Genomic DNA, 17,394 nt, shown 5'->3' with positions numbered 1-17,394 from the left:
GTATTTGAATTCCACCTGGCTTTCTCTCTTTGTGTGTCTCTCTGTCACACACAAACACACACACATGCAGCCTGGATCATGGAGGTTTCATTCCCAGACCAGGAAAAACCTTTTGTGCCTGCAAGCATTCCTCTCTCAGCCTTACAATCAGGTCAGCTCTTTGCACCCACAGTTCCCTGTTAGCAGCTGCCCAGAAACCAACAGAACCTGAGAACCTCCCCCTATGCCCCACCTCTGCCAGAGTATTCCTGACCCCAGTTCCCACTCCCACAATGATACACCTATCCCAACAACTTGTCCATGAAGAAATACTTTCCCTTGAGGCAGGGCGAGCCCACACTATCGTCTAACTTCCCTCTCTAGTTAATGCTATCATCCCAGTCTTAGACTTCCTTGATAGCTCAGTTGGTAAAGAATCTGCCTGCAATGCAGGAGACCCCAGTTCAATTCCTAGGTCAGGAGGATCCCCTGGAGAAGGGATATGCTACCCACTGCAATATTCTTGGGTTTCCCTTGTGGCTCAGCTGGTAAAGAATCTGCCTGCAATGCGGGAGACCTGGGTTCAATCCCTGGGTTGGAAAGATCCCCTGGAAAAGGGAAAGGCTACCTACTCCCGTATTCTGGCCTGTTAAGTAAACACACTTTGTGAAAACAAGCACTCGTTTGTGGGGCTTCCCTCATAGCTCAGTCGGTAAAGAATCTGCCTGCAGTGCAGGAGACCTGGGTTTGATTCCTGGGTGGGGTAGATCCTCTGAAGAAGGAAATGGCAACTCGCTCCAGTATTCTTGCCTGGAGAATCCCATAGACAGAGGAGCCTGGCAGGCTACAGTCCATGGGATCACAAGAGTCGGACATGACGTAGTGACTAAACCACCACAGTCTTAGAAAACTGAAAACAGACTGAAAGGCACATATCCAAGTTCTAAGATCCTCAGCTACCTGAAAACTAGGAGAACCCGGGTGATCCACTGAGTCTGAGAGTCAAAGTGAAATTGAGCAAACTTGCATATCCCCTGGGTCTTTTTCCTTCTTTCTGTCTGATTTGTCTGCTCTCCTATCTCTCTACTTCTATATAAGGTCATCACAAGGATGGACAAGGCAATGTTTGTGAAATGCCTTAAATTTCTACAATGGAGGTTTACAAATTCAAAACAGTATTGCTTTTGGCGATGCTATTTTTAGTGTTGTGTGAAGACTGTTAACATATTTTTATAGATAAATAGAGTTCCTGGCTGGATGGTGGTGCTAGTGGCACAAAATGTGAATGTACTTAATGTACTTTATAGTGATTAAGATGGTAAATTTTATGTTATGAGTATTTGACCACATTTTAACAATAAATATATAAAGAGTCAACAACAACAACAAAATTTTTGCATTATTTGCCTGTTTAGAAAGCAGGTTTCCTGACATCTACCTACTCTGTACCCTCCAATTTGTGATGGAATCTCACGGAGCCTGGCAGGGCACTTGAAGATCAGTGGTCCATCTCACTGCTTTCTCGCACATTACAGATAAAAGATGAGACTCATTTGAATGAAATGATCAACTCTAATTAAGGTTCCTCCCTCCTACAGTGTTGCTAGGAACATAAGTCGGTGTAGCCACTATGGAAAACAGTACAGAGGTACCTCAGAAAATGAAAAACAGAACTACTATATGACCCAGCAATCCCACTCTTGAGCGTGTATCCGGACAAAACTATAAATCAAAAAGATACATGCACCCCTATGTCCATACAGCATTATTAACAATAGACAAGATATGGAAACAAACAAACTAAATGTCCATTGACAGATGAATTGATAAAGAGGGTGTGTAACACATATATATAACAGAACACTACTCGGCCATAGAAAGAACAAAATAATGCTCTTTTCAGCAACATGGATGCAACTAGAGATTATCATATTAAGTGAAGAAAGTAAGAAAGAAAAATACAAATACCATATGATATCACTTATATGTGAAATCTAAAATATGATACAAATGAACTTATCTATGAAACAAAAATAGACTGACAGATACAGAGAACAGACTATGGTTGTCAAGATGCAGGAGGTTAGGGGAGGGATGGAGTAGGAGATTGGGGTTAGCAGATATAAGCTTCTATAAGTAGAAAAGATAAACAACAAGGTATTCCTGTATAGCATAGGAAACTATATTCAATATCCTGTGACAAACCATAATGGAACAGAATATATTAGAAAAAAGATGCATATATATGTATAACTGAATCACTTTGCTATACAGCAGTAATTAACACAACACTGTAAATCAACTATACTTTAATAAAAATATATGAATGAATAATTTAGGGTTCCTAATTTTAGGTCACATTTCATTTTCCAGGAGGAAAGTAGCACATCATTCTATGGATTATTAGTAGCAATAGCCGTAATATTAGTAGCAATTAATAATATCATAATAAAAAACTGTAAGACCAATATCCTTCCACACGCTTGCCTTTGCAGGCCCTGGAAGAAGGGCTACAGAAAGTGGAGCCCAGCGTGCACCTGCCTGGCCTCCTGTGGGTGAGGAGGGCCACCACTCCAGGGCCAACAGGCAAGGGGACACACAATGGAGTGTGTCTGATTCCTGTCCTCCTCTCCCTCAGGTTTTAGGTTACCAGCTTTCAATCTAGTACCAACTCAGATAACTGAATGCCAAGTGTCACCAGAGAGTAGATGGGACATTCAGTGAGTGGGTTATAAACTGTCATCGGGGGCTCTCGGACAGATTGACATACCTCCCACTACCTTGGCTGAGTGGTGCCGCAGTAATTCAACCTGGACCTTTAGAAGGTGCTCTCTCTAGAAACAGATCTGCTGAATATACGATGTGGTCGTCAAGCAGGGCAGAGCCCCAGGAAAGGATGCACAATTCCATTAGTCTCAGAGACAAGGTTAGAAAGTAAGAGTGGGAGGAACAGTAGCCATCTGGTTAAACCCCTTATTTCACAGATAAGGATCTGAGGACAGAGGCACTGGGGGTGGGGCTACAACCTGCCCAAGGCTGCCCGGCTGCTTAGCAGCACCTGGGAGTGGAGGCCAGACCATTTACCGGCCAGGGCCCTGCTCTTTCTGTCACCCTAGTCTCCCTGTGCCGGGCAGGCAGAAGAGTAGGGGGAAAGCACGGGCTTTGGAGCCAGACCAACCATACATCTCATCTCTCCTTCAACGGCCCTAAGGCTTTGGGCAAGTCATACTCTTTGAGCCTCAGTTTCCTCATCTATAAAATGGTCATAATAATTCTTGTTTTTCAAGGTTGACATGAAGGTTAAGTTAAGGGATGTGTATGAAGTGCAAGCAGTTTTTGGCAGAACAAGTGCCCCCCACAAACAGTACCTATGATCTCATACTATTCTTTGGTCCACCATGGTTCTCTGGGCACAATGGGCCAGGGTTCCAAATGCACTGTGGGTCCTGCTTATTGGATGAGGGCAGGCACAGAGTGGGGGTTCCAAGGTAGAATGGAGGGGTGCACAGAAGGAGGACTGCCTGGCTAGTTGGGGTGCCATTAGATCGGAATGACTCCATGGAGCTGGCTGGCAAATGCCCAGGACACTGTGTTCCCTAGGATTACCAGACACCCATGATGATAATTATATGGCATCCCCTCAAATCAACAAGATCAGCAAAGAACAAAGCCCTTACACTTCCAGGCTTGAAAAGGGAGGGGCTTCCTCCCATTGGCTGGAGGGAATGGGGCAAATCAATTCAGATGTGCCCTCTAAACACACTGAAATGAGGGTCCACAGAACTCACAGGGGTACCGCAAGGAATTATGAATGGTTAATTGTCTCCAGACATGATAACAGAAGATCCACTCAGGCCAGCGGTCCTCACAGTGTGATCGTTGACCCAGAAGCAGCAGCAACCCTGGGGAACTTGTTAGAAATGTGTATCTCCAGGCCCTACTCTGACCTACTGAATCCTCTGAAGATGGGCTCCAGGAGATTTTACCAATCCCTCCAGGCTATTCTTAGGCATGTACAATTTGGAAACTACTGGCTTGGGCCTTTTCTCCTGATTTCCTGATTGACGGCATCAGTTCAGTTCAGTTCAGTCGCTCAGTCATGTCTGACTCTTTGCGACCCCATGAATCACAGCACTCCAGGCCTCCCTGTCCATCACCAACTCCAGGAGTTTACTCAAACTCATGCCCATCAAGTCAGTGATACCATCCAGCCATCTCATCCTCTGTCGTCCCCTTCTCCTCCTGCCCCCAATCCCTCCCAGCATCAGGGTCTTTTCCAATAAGTCAACTCTTTGCATGAGGTGGCCAAAGTACTGGAGTTTCAGCTTCAGCATCAGTCCTTCCAATGAACACCCAGGACTGATCTCCTTTAGGATGGACTGGTTGGATCTCCTAGCAGTCCAAGGGACTCTCAAGAGTCTTCTCCAACACCACAGTTCAAAAGCATCAATTTTTCGGCACTCAGTTTTCTTCATAGTCCAACTCTCACATCCATACACGACCACTGGGAAAACCATAGCCTTGACCAGATGGACCTTTGTTGGCAAAGTAATGTCTCTGCTTTTCAATATGCTGTCTAGGTTGTTCATAACTTTCCTTCCAAGAAGTAAGTGTCTTTTAATTTCATGGCTGCAATCACCATCTGCAGTGATTTTGGAGCCCAGAAAAATAAAGTCAGCCACTATTTCCACTGTCTCCCCATCTATTTCCCATGAGGTGATGGGACCAGATGCCATGATCTTAGTTTTCTGAATGTTAAGCTTTAAGCCAACTTTTTCACTCTCCTCTTTCACTTTCATCAAGAGGCTTTTTAGTTCCTCTTCACTTTCTGCCATAAGGGTGGTGTCATCTGCATATCTGAGGTTATTGATATTTCTTCCGGCAATCTTGATTCCAGCTTATGCTTCTTCCAGCCCAGCATTTCTCATGATGTACTCTGCATATAAGCTAAATAAGCGGGGTGACAATATACAGCCTTGACGTACTCCTTTTCCTATTTGGAACCAGTCTGTTGTTCCATGTCCAGTTCTAACTGTTGCTTCCTGACCTGCATACAGGTTTCTCAAGAGGCAGATCAGGTGGTCTGGTATTCCCATCTCTTTCAGAATTTTCCACAGTTTATTATGATCCACACAGTCGAAGGCTTTGGCGTAGTCAATAAAGCAGAAATAGATGGTTTTCTGGAACTCTCTCACTTTTTCGATGATCCAGCGAATATTGGCAATTTGATCTCTGGTTCCTCTGCCTTTTCTAAAACCAGCTTGAACATCTGGAACTTCACAGTTCACGTATTGCTGAAGTCTGCCTTGGAGAATTTTGAGCATTACTTTACTATCGTGTGAGGTGAGTGCAATTGTGCGGTAGTTTGAGCATTCTTTTGGATTGCCTTTCTTAGGGATTGGAATGAAAACTGACCTCTCCCAGTCCTGTGGCCACTGCTGAGTTTTCCAAATTTGCTGGCATATTGAGTGCAGCACTTTCACAGCATTATCTTTCAGGATTTGAAATAGCTTAACTAGAATTCCATCACATCCACTAGCTTTGTTCATAGTGATGCTTTCTAAGGCCCACTTGACTTCACATTCCAGGATGTCTGGCTCTAGGTGAGTGATCACACCATTGTGATTGCATAGTGGCTATCAATCTTGGTTACACAGATGTAGTCCAGTGCCAAGCCTACAACTCAGAGCATTTAAATCAGAATCTCTAGGACTGGACCCAGGGATCAGGTATTTTAAGGATCCCCAGGTAATTTCAACGTGCAGCCAAGCCTGAGACCCACTGATTTGGAGCAAGAATTTGAATGAAGCAGTAAGTCATTCATAGCATTTGTGCATGAGAGTATCAATCAACTTGGAATGCTGGGAGTTTCTACATTTTCCTTTGTTCAAAGCTTTTGTGTTGTTTTTCCCACAACTACTTCCTCAATTGTCCTCTGTAGGTTCTGCTACCTCAAGAGAAGTTCTGAACACACTTGTCCCTCATACCCATTCATCTACTGCTACCGCCATACAGTTGTTAACGTTGCTGAAATCACTGACTAAAGGTAAGACCCAAGAAAAAGCCCCATTCATTCCAGGTTCTTAGTATCCAAAATCAATTTGCGAATTAAAGACAATTATGTTTTTGTCATATGTGTGTTTCTTCTCTGTTGGGAATTGTCTAGAGTATTCTTGGTGTGTTTATTCATTTTATTCAGCTTTTGGTTCAGATCAGCACCAAAGCAGGTCCCATCTGGTTTATGTTTTGTTTGGCCTTTGAAACATGCAAGCATCTCACCTGCTACTTAACATTGGAGACAGCATGGTGTTTCTTCAGCTAGGCGAGGGTGGAGAGGAAAAAAGAATCTATTCTTTCCCCCAGTATCCTGCAAACTGTACTGCAAGAAAGCTGGTGAGTAACCTTAAATGACACTTTCAGGTTCTAATAAAAAATACTATGTTTTAAAATGAGGCAATAAGACAGTTTATCTAAGATGTCATCATAAAGCCTGGGCTTACACTTTTAGCTTCAGATCAATTACTTGGAAGTTTTAGAAATCTTCAGGAAGCCCAATTTAGAAACGTGTTCAGTTCATGGAGTTAACACTCTTTAGTCTGCCAATACAAATCAAATGTTCCTTCTCGGGGGGTTCCCTAGGGTGACCACTCCAGGAATTCTGAAACTATTCTATTTTAAAGAGAAATGGATATTTAATATATTTTTTTCATGTTTCTCTGCACACAATAGGCCGACCAAATATCCCTATCACTCTGGAACTTTCCCATTTTAGTATAAAAACTCTCAGGGTCATGTTTCATCCTGGGCAATTGGGACAGTTGGTCACCCTGTATCCTGCCCAGATCTCCTTGCTCATCAATTTCTTTACAAAACCTCCTCTTCTGTGTGACTCATGTACCACCTCATCTCAAACCATCAGTACTTGTGCTTGGAACATACACAATCACACCCAGTTCCTTCCTCACAATAGGAATGCAAATACATTCACTTATTTTTCTCAAATTTCTACTTCCCATTTTTCTCATGGCCCCATCACCACCCTCTCTCTCCACAGGGATGATTCCAAAAACATCTTGTTCTTTCTAATCAAACTGCCAGAACAAATGTGGAGAAGAAAGGAAGGTGATTCCTGTGTTTCAGAGCTGAAACTAGATGAAAGAGTGCAGCATAAAAGTTAATGAGTGCCTTTTTATTCAATAGCATAAATCTTTATTGCATCTCCCTTAGGTGCCGGATACTGTGCTGCACGGCATACACAGTAAGACAAGTCCCTGTCAGTAAGCTAGTAAGTGAGACAAACCTGCTCTCTTCACTAAGTAAGGCTCCCTGGTATCCTAGATTTCCTTGTTCCTTGACTTTCCATTGAACCAGGCAAATGCATCTTTGGTTTTTGCCATTCCTTATCTTGGGCTGCTAGTGGAAATTGACTGAATACAGTACACTGCCAAATTATTCTCCCTAATCTCAGTGATACCCTAAAATAATTATAGTAAACTCAATTAATTTCTTATAGTGGTTCTAAATTCTGTCCACACTGAAGTGACTTCACCCACCAGTCAAGTAGCACATTACCTTGCTGGCTTCAACATCCTGGGATGGAGTTCTACCTAGCATTTACCTCCTACCTTAAATTCTTCCAAGCTCATTGTGGTCTTTTTCTCTTGCCCTGCTGTCTTAAATAAAGAAATCCAGTTTTTTCTGAGACTTCTTCTTTTACCCTCTACCCTTTCTTCTTTTAATGTGCTTTTTCCATCTGTACCCATCTGATGTATTTTTTCTGCCCTTTGATTTCTCTTCAACCTGTTCAGTTCAGTTCAGTTCAGTCGCTCAGTCATGTCCGATTCCTTGCGAACCCATGAATCGCAGCATGCCAGGCCTCCCTGTCCATCACCAACTCCCGGAGTTTACTCAAACTCATGCCCATCGAGTCAGTGATGCCATCCAGCCATCCCATCCTCTGTTGTCCCCTTCTCCTCCTGCCCCCAATCCCTCCCAGCCTGTAAATGTGTTTAAATCACAATTACTCTTAAGAAAAACGGGGGTGATCTGACTACACTAAAACTATGGAATTCCCATACCTTTCCCTCTTCTGACCTCCCCCACCCATTTATCCCACCCATTTCTCAATCCTGTGCTCCTACTAAACTGAAATTTCTCTCAAGTGGTACCAATAAGTTCCCTATAGCCTGTGATGCCTCTTCTGAGTTTTCATCCATCCAAGCCTCTTGGCATCATGTGAGGGTGTTGTTAGAATTATCCTCTTTGACATCTCTCCTGTCCTCTCACTGGACCACATCACCTCCCATTGTCTGTTCCTTCTCCCGTGCCTGCCTCTTTCAGTCTTGCTCTGGACCTACTCGTTCTTCCCTGGTGGCTCAGACAGTTAAGCATCTGCCTACAATGTGGGAGACCCAGGTTCAATCCCTGGGTTGGGAAGATCCTCTGGAGAAGGAAATGGCAACCCACTCCAGTATTCTTGCCTGCAAAATCCCATAGATGGAGGAGCATGGTGGGCTACAGTCCAGGGGGTCACAAAGAGTCAGACACAACTGAGCAACTTCACTCACTCACTCACTGGACCCATTCAGGGTCATGGGCTCCAGTTTCAGCTCCATTCTGACCCACCTCTGAACTCTCTCCTGAGCTTTCTATCCTTATTTCCAAACACCTAATGAGCAGCTCCACGTGGCAAAATTCAAAGATCTTCAAACCTAATACATCCAAAATTAAGTTCATGACCATCCCTCAAACCTGTCTGCCTGCATTTTCTGTCTTAGTCCCTGAGTCCATACTACTAGAAACGCCTGCATCAATCCTCACTTTTTTTCTAGTCCAAACTTCCAAGCGTCTGCTAAATAACACCAAGTTGCGTTCATCATCAGAACTTTTTTTATTACAAATGGCAGAATCCCAACTCAAATTAAACAAGAAAAAGAAATGTATTAGCTCATGGAACCAAACCATAAACAAGGATGGATTTGTGCGAATTGTATCAGATTTCTCTCTCCACCTTTCACCTCAGCTTTTGTTTTGTTTGCCCTCATTTTTCCAGGTTCCTTCATGTGGAGGGGGCCATGGCTACTAGCAGCCCCAAAGGCACACCCTGTTAACAATAATGAGAAGAGACACTTAACCTGTATCAGGCACAATTCTAGGCACTTCAGAGCCTGTGAGGCAAGAAGAAAGAGAGAACATGCTCTCCACTTCAAATTTAGAAAATCCATAGACAAGCTCTAAATTGAGCCAGCTTGGGTCACGTATCCACCTGCTGAAACAATCACTGGGTCTAGAACCATGAAGTAGAGTAACTGCAGGGTTTGGACCATCCACCAGCCCCTTAGCTTGAGTGATTTAAGTAGGAGGAAGTCTGATGAACCACAGTTTCTGCATTTCCATTTCTTGCCTTGAAGTCTAACCCTGCATGTTTTCCCACCTGCTGTGGTTCTAGACCCACTCAGACAATCCCCTCCCCCTGCTTCAAGTTCATGGGTCTTTTTATCACCTTTTGAAAACTGAGAAACCCATCAGGAATTGTATCTGAATAGACGTCTCGCCTATGTACAGAAGAAAATGTACAGAAGAAAACCATGACATTCCTCAAAAGACAGTTTTAACAATACACTAAAAACATAAATAAAGGGTCATCAGAGATCAAAAATGTATGCCAAGAGTTCCTAGCCTCTGAAAGCATAGAATATCTTAAAAAAAAAACTCTCAAACTTCTAAATAATAGTGGTTGTAAGATAAAAAGTATAATGATGAGACAGAATGGCATGCCTTTGTATAATGTTACCTGTTCAGCCTGCAGGTGCTGTTTCATCTCTTGCACTGACTTTGAGGCCCCAGGGAGGTCTGTGGTCATGGGTGACATTTTGCTGTTCTTTCTCAAAGAACTTCACAAAGAGTTCTACCTGAAAAATTTCCAGAAAGAGTATTGAAATTGACCACTGAAATTGATGACTTCTTACAGAAGAATCTCCACAATGTATCTGTAATTTAACTTTTTAAGATAAATAGTTGGAAAATTTATCCTGAGGTAACTTGACATTCATCATTGTTTCAAACCCCAAACACTGCATTTATGGGCTGGCACTTACTGTCATGCACGGTAAACTCTATTTTTCTTCTATTTCTACACCTACAATTCCTCGGATTATTGATTTCTCATACATCAGAAGATTTGTAAACATAATAAAGCCTAAATGGAGCACACATGAATATGAATTTGTGATGTGTATAAATTAAGCCTCCCACTGCAACATTCGGGGAAGATATTTCTCCCAAGAACCAATGACAGGTGTGTAATAAAATGCTATTTTCATTCCCCATCATCTAAGGTTTTGGATGTAACTGGAAGCATTCTTGGAAGCAGGGGGAGGGGATTGTCTGAGTCATTGTTGTGAAAGCCATTATTCTGCATCATGCTCAGTTGGACTTGGGAATGAATTAGAACAAATGTTCAAGAATGTTCTGTTTCTACATGAAGCTATTTCATCTGTTATCTCTTCCTCTTGCACTTAAATGTGACCACAAGATCTTCTAAAATGAAATGCAGTCTTGTATGAAATCAAATTGATTTCTCTTATTTGTAATCTACCAGAGGATATTTGTCCTAACTATTAGGGAGCAGCAGAGCTATTGTTTTTATTTAAATAAAAAAAGAAAAAGAAAAAGGAAAAAAACATTTGGCATTGGTGTTTAAAAAACCATACAGTGTGCTCTGTATTTGAAATTCCACGAACTGTTGATAAACTGGGTTTTTCCTGTAAAGAGAGACATGCAAAAGTCTGATTTTTCCACCTCAGTGTCCACTTTTACCATCCCCAGCACCTCTTGTTCAGTCAAATGTGTATGAAGTCCCAAGGTGTCTAAGAAACGCCCCCCTCCATCCAGGATCAAACAAAATGCTTCTGGAATGGAACATCAGCAGAACTCCCTTTGTTCACCTTTTTCCCCCATGTTTTTTTTATTGTTAGCAGTGACTGCAATTCAGAAAAAAGGTCACCTGCTTTCAAACAGAAATGAGGAAAGGCTAAGTCTGTGTGTGCTTGCACACAAGTGTGTGTGTGTGTGTGTGTGTGTGTGTGCGTGTGCACGTGCATGCTGGGATGGGACAGGGGACATTCAATGTGTTCCTGCACAAGAGTTATTTGCTGTGTTGAATCAGTCTTCAGATGCTTATAAGATATTCAGCAGGCTGGAAGGAACCTCTCTAGAGGGTGCTAAGCCCCAGATGGACATGTTAGGGAGTAAGTACTCAGTCACCTCTTCATTGGAAGGCTCGGGAGTCCCCAGAAAGGTGCTCGTGCTGAGAGGCCTCTAGACTGGCAGAGCCAGCACTGACCTAGGAGGCCAGGAGAACCATGACACCTTAACTGTGAAAAAGCAGGGTACCTGACATTGCCTTCAGGAGCCTCCGTTTTTTATCTATAAAATGAAAAGCTTGAACTAAGTCAGGGATCTTCCACTCTGGCCACACAGTAGCCTCATTTGATTTTCTTGTTTTTAATAATGATAAAGGGCCTTACCCCAGACAACTTGAATTAAACCTTCAAGGATGGAACCCAGACATGATTATTTTCTTTTAAGCTCCCAGGTGCATCTAGGCACAGCCAGGGTGGTGGCTGGGTGATCGCCAAAGTCTCTCCAGTGCAGGCTCTACAGGACTTGCTCCGGTCAGATCAAGTGTCTGTTGGGTCAGCTCTCTCTCCTCAGCAGGCCACACTGCCCAGTCGTTCTCTGTCCAATGGAACTTTCCATATTTATAAGACACCAGGGCCAGAGCTCCTTGAGGATCTGTGAAAACAGTCAATGTCATTAGTTTTACTAACCAACCTAAAGAGTGAGGAGTTGGAGGGAGGAGGGGAAGGATCCATTGTTTAAGGGGCATCATTGTGGTTCCTAGGAAAACTGCAGGACAGCACTGAAGCTGCAGGGAACTCTGCATGGCGAGCTCATTTCCCTGTTCACCTCCAGCTACGACATCTCTTTTGCTGCCCAGCACTGTGCTGCAGAGATAAACTAATTTAATCAGTAGCAAGAGCTGCATTTTGATCTTGCAATCAAGTCACATAATTTCCTTTTCCAGGACAGCCCCTCACTTCTCTCTGTTCTGTTCTCTTGCCTCTCAGAGTTTTCTTTCCCACTGGCTCCCATTTAACCCATCCATCCCCGCTTCCCATCCTCTAAAGATCTGCCCACTGCCTTGTGCAGCCCCCCACCCCAACCCTCCACATAATGTGTTTTTTTTAGTCATTTCCCATTCACCCTACTTTGTATGCTCTGGCCCTCCTTTCCCACTTCCCCATTTCCCAGCCAAGATTGCTGGGCCACCGGTGGCTATGAGGATGTGAAAATCTGAGCCACAGGCATGAATAATGAATTGGGAGCGGCAGACTGAAGCCAGTCGGAACTGAGAACACTATTTCTGAAATGCAGCCAAATGATTTAGCAAGAGGCGATATGGAGTTATTGCAATCCCTGGAAGTCCTGGACACAATGGTAATTATGAAAATGCAGTTTTGACAAAGTACGAGTCTGATGGAAGTTCCAAGGCTGATGGAAGCGTCATACCCTGCTTTGGGCTGAAGTGAGAGCTGTGAAAGGTATGGCAACACTTGCTGACCCCATTGGACTGAGGGACTAGTGCAATCACTGGCAGGATGGCCTGCTTCCTCATTCCAAGAATAGCATCACTACCCTGAGTCCAGTGCAGCTGGACAGGATGGCGAGAGGGGCTGGTGCTGGAAACTCCATCTGGTTGTAAGGTCAGGGAAGTGGAGAAATCTGGAACTTGAGGTTGCCAGGATGGGTATAGGCAGAGTCGTCTGCTGCTCTTCTAACTCATTAGAAACCGGCCTAAGTACCAGCCCTCAGCTCTCCTATGTCCGATCCTCTACTGTTTCCATTTAGTCAGAAACCTCCTTTGGACCTTCTCTTTACAAGCAAGACTTGATGGATGAGTCTATGGAGTCTGTGATTCAATCTGGGGACTTGCTGGAACTGGTTAGTGAATGAGGGCCTCCAGACAATCTTCATTAACATTCTGACCACCCCTTGAGTCCTTTCCCATTTGCCCTCCAAATGCTGCCAGACGCATCTTTGTGAAATATAAACCTGGTTATTGGACTATCTACCTAGAAACCTGTTAGCGGCTACTCATGGGCTCCAGAATGAAGGCTAAATTCCTGATCATAGCATCCAAGGCTGTCTGTGACTTGACCCAAACTTCCATCTCCCAACTCTTGTCTCCATACAGCCCAGAGCTGCTGCAGAGCTTTCTGCTTTGTGACCTCTGCTGCTCTTTACCTGCACATCTGTGCTCAGCCTGTGTCCCCAGCATCCCTATCTCCTGCATGAACACCCATTTATCCTCCCAAGACCCAGTGTAGGAGCCCTGCTTGCTAGGAATTCATCTGGAGCTCTCTTATCAGAGGAACTCTCCTCCCCTTGTATTCCCATCTTATCTTCGGTCTACTACTTAATACGGGAAGGATCTCTTTGTGAGCGGGAAATGTGTTACCCAGCCCAAAATCCTTCTGCTCATTGCATAACAGGCCAGTAAATCAGGAGAGGAGTTGTTGGGGCGAGGGGAAAGCTAGCAGACCCATAAGACAGCAGACTAGTGTCTCAAAAACCCATCTTCCCTCAGTCCAAAATTCAGTTCCTTTTATACAGAGGAAGAGGGGTAGTGGCCCAGTGCGATGCCAACCAGTGGCTGAAGCATGACTCCTAAGGGTTGCTTCTTGACAGCAGCTCCCAAAGGTCGCTAACTTAGGCGAGGGTCCCACTGCTGACCAATGGCTAGGCAGGATGGTTAACGGTTGCTCACTGACAGTTGCTTCCTAATGGTCTCTCACTAACGGTCTCTCACTAACGGTTGCTTGCTTGGGGGAGGGGTCCACTGCCAGGGGGACCAATGGCTGAACTGGAACACTAATAGAGGCTCGCCATCAGCTATGTACCTACCCCGCCCCTATTACAGAAGACATTCTGGAGGCAGAGACTCTGTCCCATTCACCCAGGAATGCTCCCTGCATGATGCCTGGAATACAGTAGACACGTATTAATGCTTGTGCAGAGAATCCTGGCTAGAACAGAACAGGAAGCTAGGATCGCAGGGCTCCCATCTTACAAGAACGGACGTTCCCACAGTCCCTGTCTTCAACAGAGGTCCTGCCTTCTGAGCCATGCTCCGCTTCCCATCCCTCTCCATGGAGAGCTCCCAGCGCCCGCTTCTCAGATACCCCCACCTCCAGCCTGACGTGCTGTGATCGTCATCTCAGAGGGTGCGCTGCTCCCAAGTTCTTAGTTCTTGTCATCATTATGCAACCTTGACAGGCAGTGGAGACGCACCCTGGTGACTCAGGTATTGCCAGCTGTGAGCCGAAACTTTCGAGCCAAAACTTAGTTCACTTTCCCTGAATAAGGGCAATAACTGAGTCAGGAAGGAACTAGGTACAGCAGGTATGAATCTATGTCTGAAAATACAAATGTGCAGAAAAGGTACCTTGAACTTTTCACAACTCGATTTAATTTCTATTTCAAGTCCCATTTTTTCCCTAAGAATGCGAGGTCAGTCTCCCTTCCTTTCCCTTTTCTCTAGCGTAGCATCTGAGCACCTGGGAGGGTTAAGGTGGTGTCCAGGTGAGGGCAGACCTGGTCTTCATCCTCAGCGTCTTCTTTTCATCCTGGTTCCTGTTGGGAAGCCCCATCTCATCTAATACAGTCTGCCCCCCGTGGTCGCTGAGGCTTCCTCATTCCTGTCCTTTCTGCCATGGTTGGAGACCAAGAAACCGTGCTGAGGTTGTAATGGGGCCTGGAGAACTCTGGGAGGCTGTAATAGCAGCAAGGGAAGGCTTCAGCTGTAGCAGTCCTAGTTAGAAGGCCCCTCCCACAAGCCAGCAGCCGATTAGGGAATAACTGTCAACCAGCAACCGTTAGTGGTCCTGCTCACCTATTGGTTGGTGCCTCAGTGGGCCCCTCCCCCAGGCAAGTGACTGTTAGAGAGCAACTGTCAACCAGTGACGTTAGTCAGCCATTGGTCAATGCTATATTGAGCTCCTCCCCCTCCTCTTCTCTATAAAAGGATCCCAATTTGGGACAGAGAGTTAAATGGTTCTCTGAGATGCTAGCCTGCCATCTTCTTGGTCTGCTAGCTTTCCCATGAAAATGGTTATTCCTTGTTCTAACAACTTGACTTTTAATTTATTGGTCTGTTGGGCAGTGTGCAGAATGAACTGGGCTCAGTAACAAGGTCACATCTGCCAAGTCCCACTATAGAGTCATTGTTACTTCCCCAGAACCTTAAAGAAATATGACACAGTTCACTCTGTTGTTCTCTTCCTGTGGGGTTGGTTTTAGGTTCCGGGATCCCTCACACCTGACATGGTACCAGAGTTCAAGGCCTCCTTTTTTAGGGATCTACCAGCATCTAAGCTCTCATAACCCTCATTTCAATTCACTCTCCCTCCAATCTGCAGCATCCTTTTCTAGCCAGTGTGTGGGGAGGTGGAGGAGAGAACACTTCCAACTACTCGCCTGAGTCCACAGTCTATTACCTTTGTCCTGTTTCCATTTCCTCAAAGCCTGTTCTTTTGAAACTCACAAGGAGAATTTTTCTTCTTTCCTTTCACATCATTTCCCTATGACAGTGATCACCTACCAGCATCTAGTTACTGAATGGAGAACAGGGGTAGGGTCTAGGGGGATTGGGGTGGGTGTCATTAAGAGTGTGAGCAAACACTAAGGTAGCATTTACAGTCAGTCAGGCACTGCTCTAAAGCCTTTATATACGTTAGCTCATCAAATCACTGCCACTCAGTGAAGCAGATACTATTATTCCCAGTTTACAGATGAGGAAATTAATGTTAAGTAGCGACAAGTTGGGCTTCCCAGGTGACTCAGTAAAGAATCTGCCCGAAAAGCAGGGGACTGAGGTTTGATCCCTGGGTTTGAAAAATCCCCTGGAGTAGGAAATGGCAACCCACTCCAGTATTCTTGCCTGGGAAATTCCGTGGACAGAGGAGCCTGGTGGGCTACAGTCCATGGGTTGCAAAGAGTCAGACACGACTGAGCAACTAACACTTTCACTTTGAATGACAACTTGGAGGAGCTGGGACTTGAACCCAGGCAGTCTGGCTCCTGAGTCTGTGCCCTTAACCACTAAAATGATAGCTTCTCACTAATCAACACCCTGCCACACACATTATTCTTATTGTAGATTTGAACTCCTTGAAGATATATAGGAAAAGAAAAGTTTAAAAAATATTATAATGAACGCTTCTCCTTATACTCAAAGTGCTTATGCTGAGATCTAGCAAATTTTTATTTTGATGAGAAATCTTTTCATCATCCATGTGAGTCTAAAAAATATATATAAAAGCCTAGAAGTCCTTAAAAAATAGAATCTCCCACCACTACTGCCATCAACCAACACTTTTAGCTCCAGCTTCCTAGAAGTGTTTTATCAGGCCCCTCAGCAGCAGAGTAGGAATTAGAAAGGCATGATCTCCGAAAAGGTGCTGCCAACTCTATATGTGTTCCTCTGTGTGCCCTGAATGCTTCTACCTAATTCTAAGCACTAACATCCCTTTTGATGAAAAGATGCTCAAGAAAAAACATTTGTGTAGAACAATCATTCTTAACATTTTGAGGAGTCACAGACCTTTTTGCAATCTATGAAGTTACCTCCCCAGGAAAAACAACTGCTTATATCCAAAAGCACATATAATTTGGCATAAAATTTTAGGCAAATTACTGAGCTCTATACTGTGTGCGAATTATTCCTAGAAGGGAAGTTGTTTTATTCATTTCTGCAACCTTCAACACCTAGCAGAGAATAAACTCACCGAGTTACACGCATCCTGTCTCCACGCTGGCCCAAGCATGCACGCCGACTCTCTGTGGTACCATGAGAGACAGAAAATCTTCCCCTCCCCTTTATCCAGCCCAGATTCTCTGCAAATGCCTGGTGCCAACAAGGGCATTTGTTCTTTGTGCATTGATGCCTGTGTTTCTGCCTCCAAGAGACAAACGCTGACTGTGGGATCTGAGTGGAAGTGGCCACTCTGATTTTCAGGCAATTTGGGGGTTGTACATAAAATTCTATACCCTCTTGGAGGCTAGGAAGGAAAAGACCAAAGCTTTAGGCCTCTTTACAAGCCCACAGAGGATTCCTCACCCATTACAGCAGGGTAGCCAATTCCCTGACTAGTTTTTCCCTTTTCAGAAGGGAATTCAACACATCAAGTTTTAAAATACCTTTTCAAAGAAAACAATTTAATGGGTTTTCCTGCACCTCAAGAGTATCAGGGAAGTGCAGTTAACTCTGCTTTTCAAGTCTCAAATCAAGCAGCAGAGAGGATGTTTGGGTCAAGGCCAAATACTATTTTTTCTATGAAGAAAACAGAGATG

General features: G+C 44.3%; 1 long non-coding RNA gene across 2 annotated transcripts in view; it reads right to left on the bottom strand.

Annotated features, from left to right (window-relative positions):
- Positions 1 to 16,907, bottom strand: part of LOC122688096 — a 187,215-nt gene extending 170,308 nt beyond the window's left edge. For both annotated transcript variants that reach the window (XR_006339329.1, XR_006339330.1), the window contains exons 1-3: positions 16,830 to 16,907; positions 11,508 to 11,775; positions 9,773 to 9,890 (exon numbers count right to left, since the gene is read on the bottom strand). This is a non-coding gene — a long non-coding RNA (uncharacterized LOC122688096). The remainder of the gene's footprint in view (positions 1 to 9,772; positions 9,891 to 11,507; positions 11,776 to 16,829) is intronic.
- Between the last annotated feature and the right edge of the window lie 487 nt (positions 16,908 to 17,394).

The sequence above is a fragment of the Cervus elaphus genome, chromosome 32 (assembly GCF_910594005.1).
Source record: "Cervus elaphus chromosome 32, mCerEla1.1, whole genome shotgun sequence".
Lineage (NCBI taxonomy): Eukaryota > Metazoa > Chordata > Mammalia > Artiodactyla > Cervidae > Cervus > Cervus elaphus.
The sequence above is the reverse complement of the archived record's forward strand: the minus strand, read 5'-3'. Positions and strand labels throughout refer to the sequence as shown.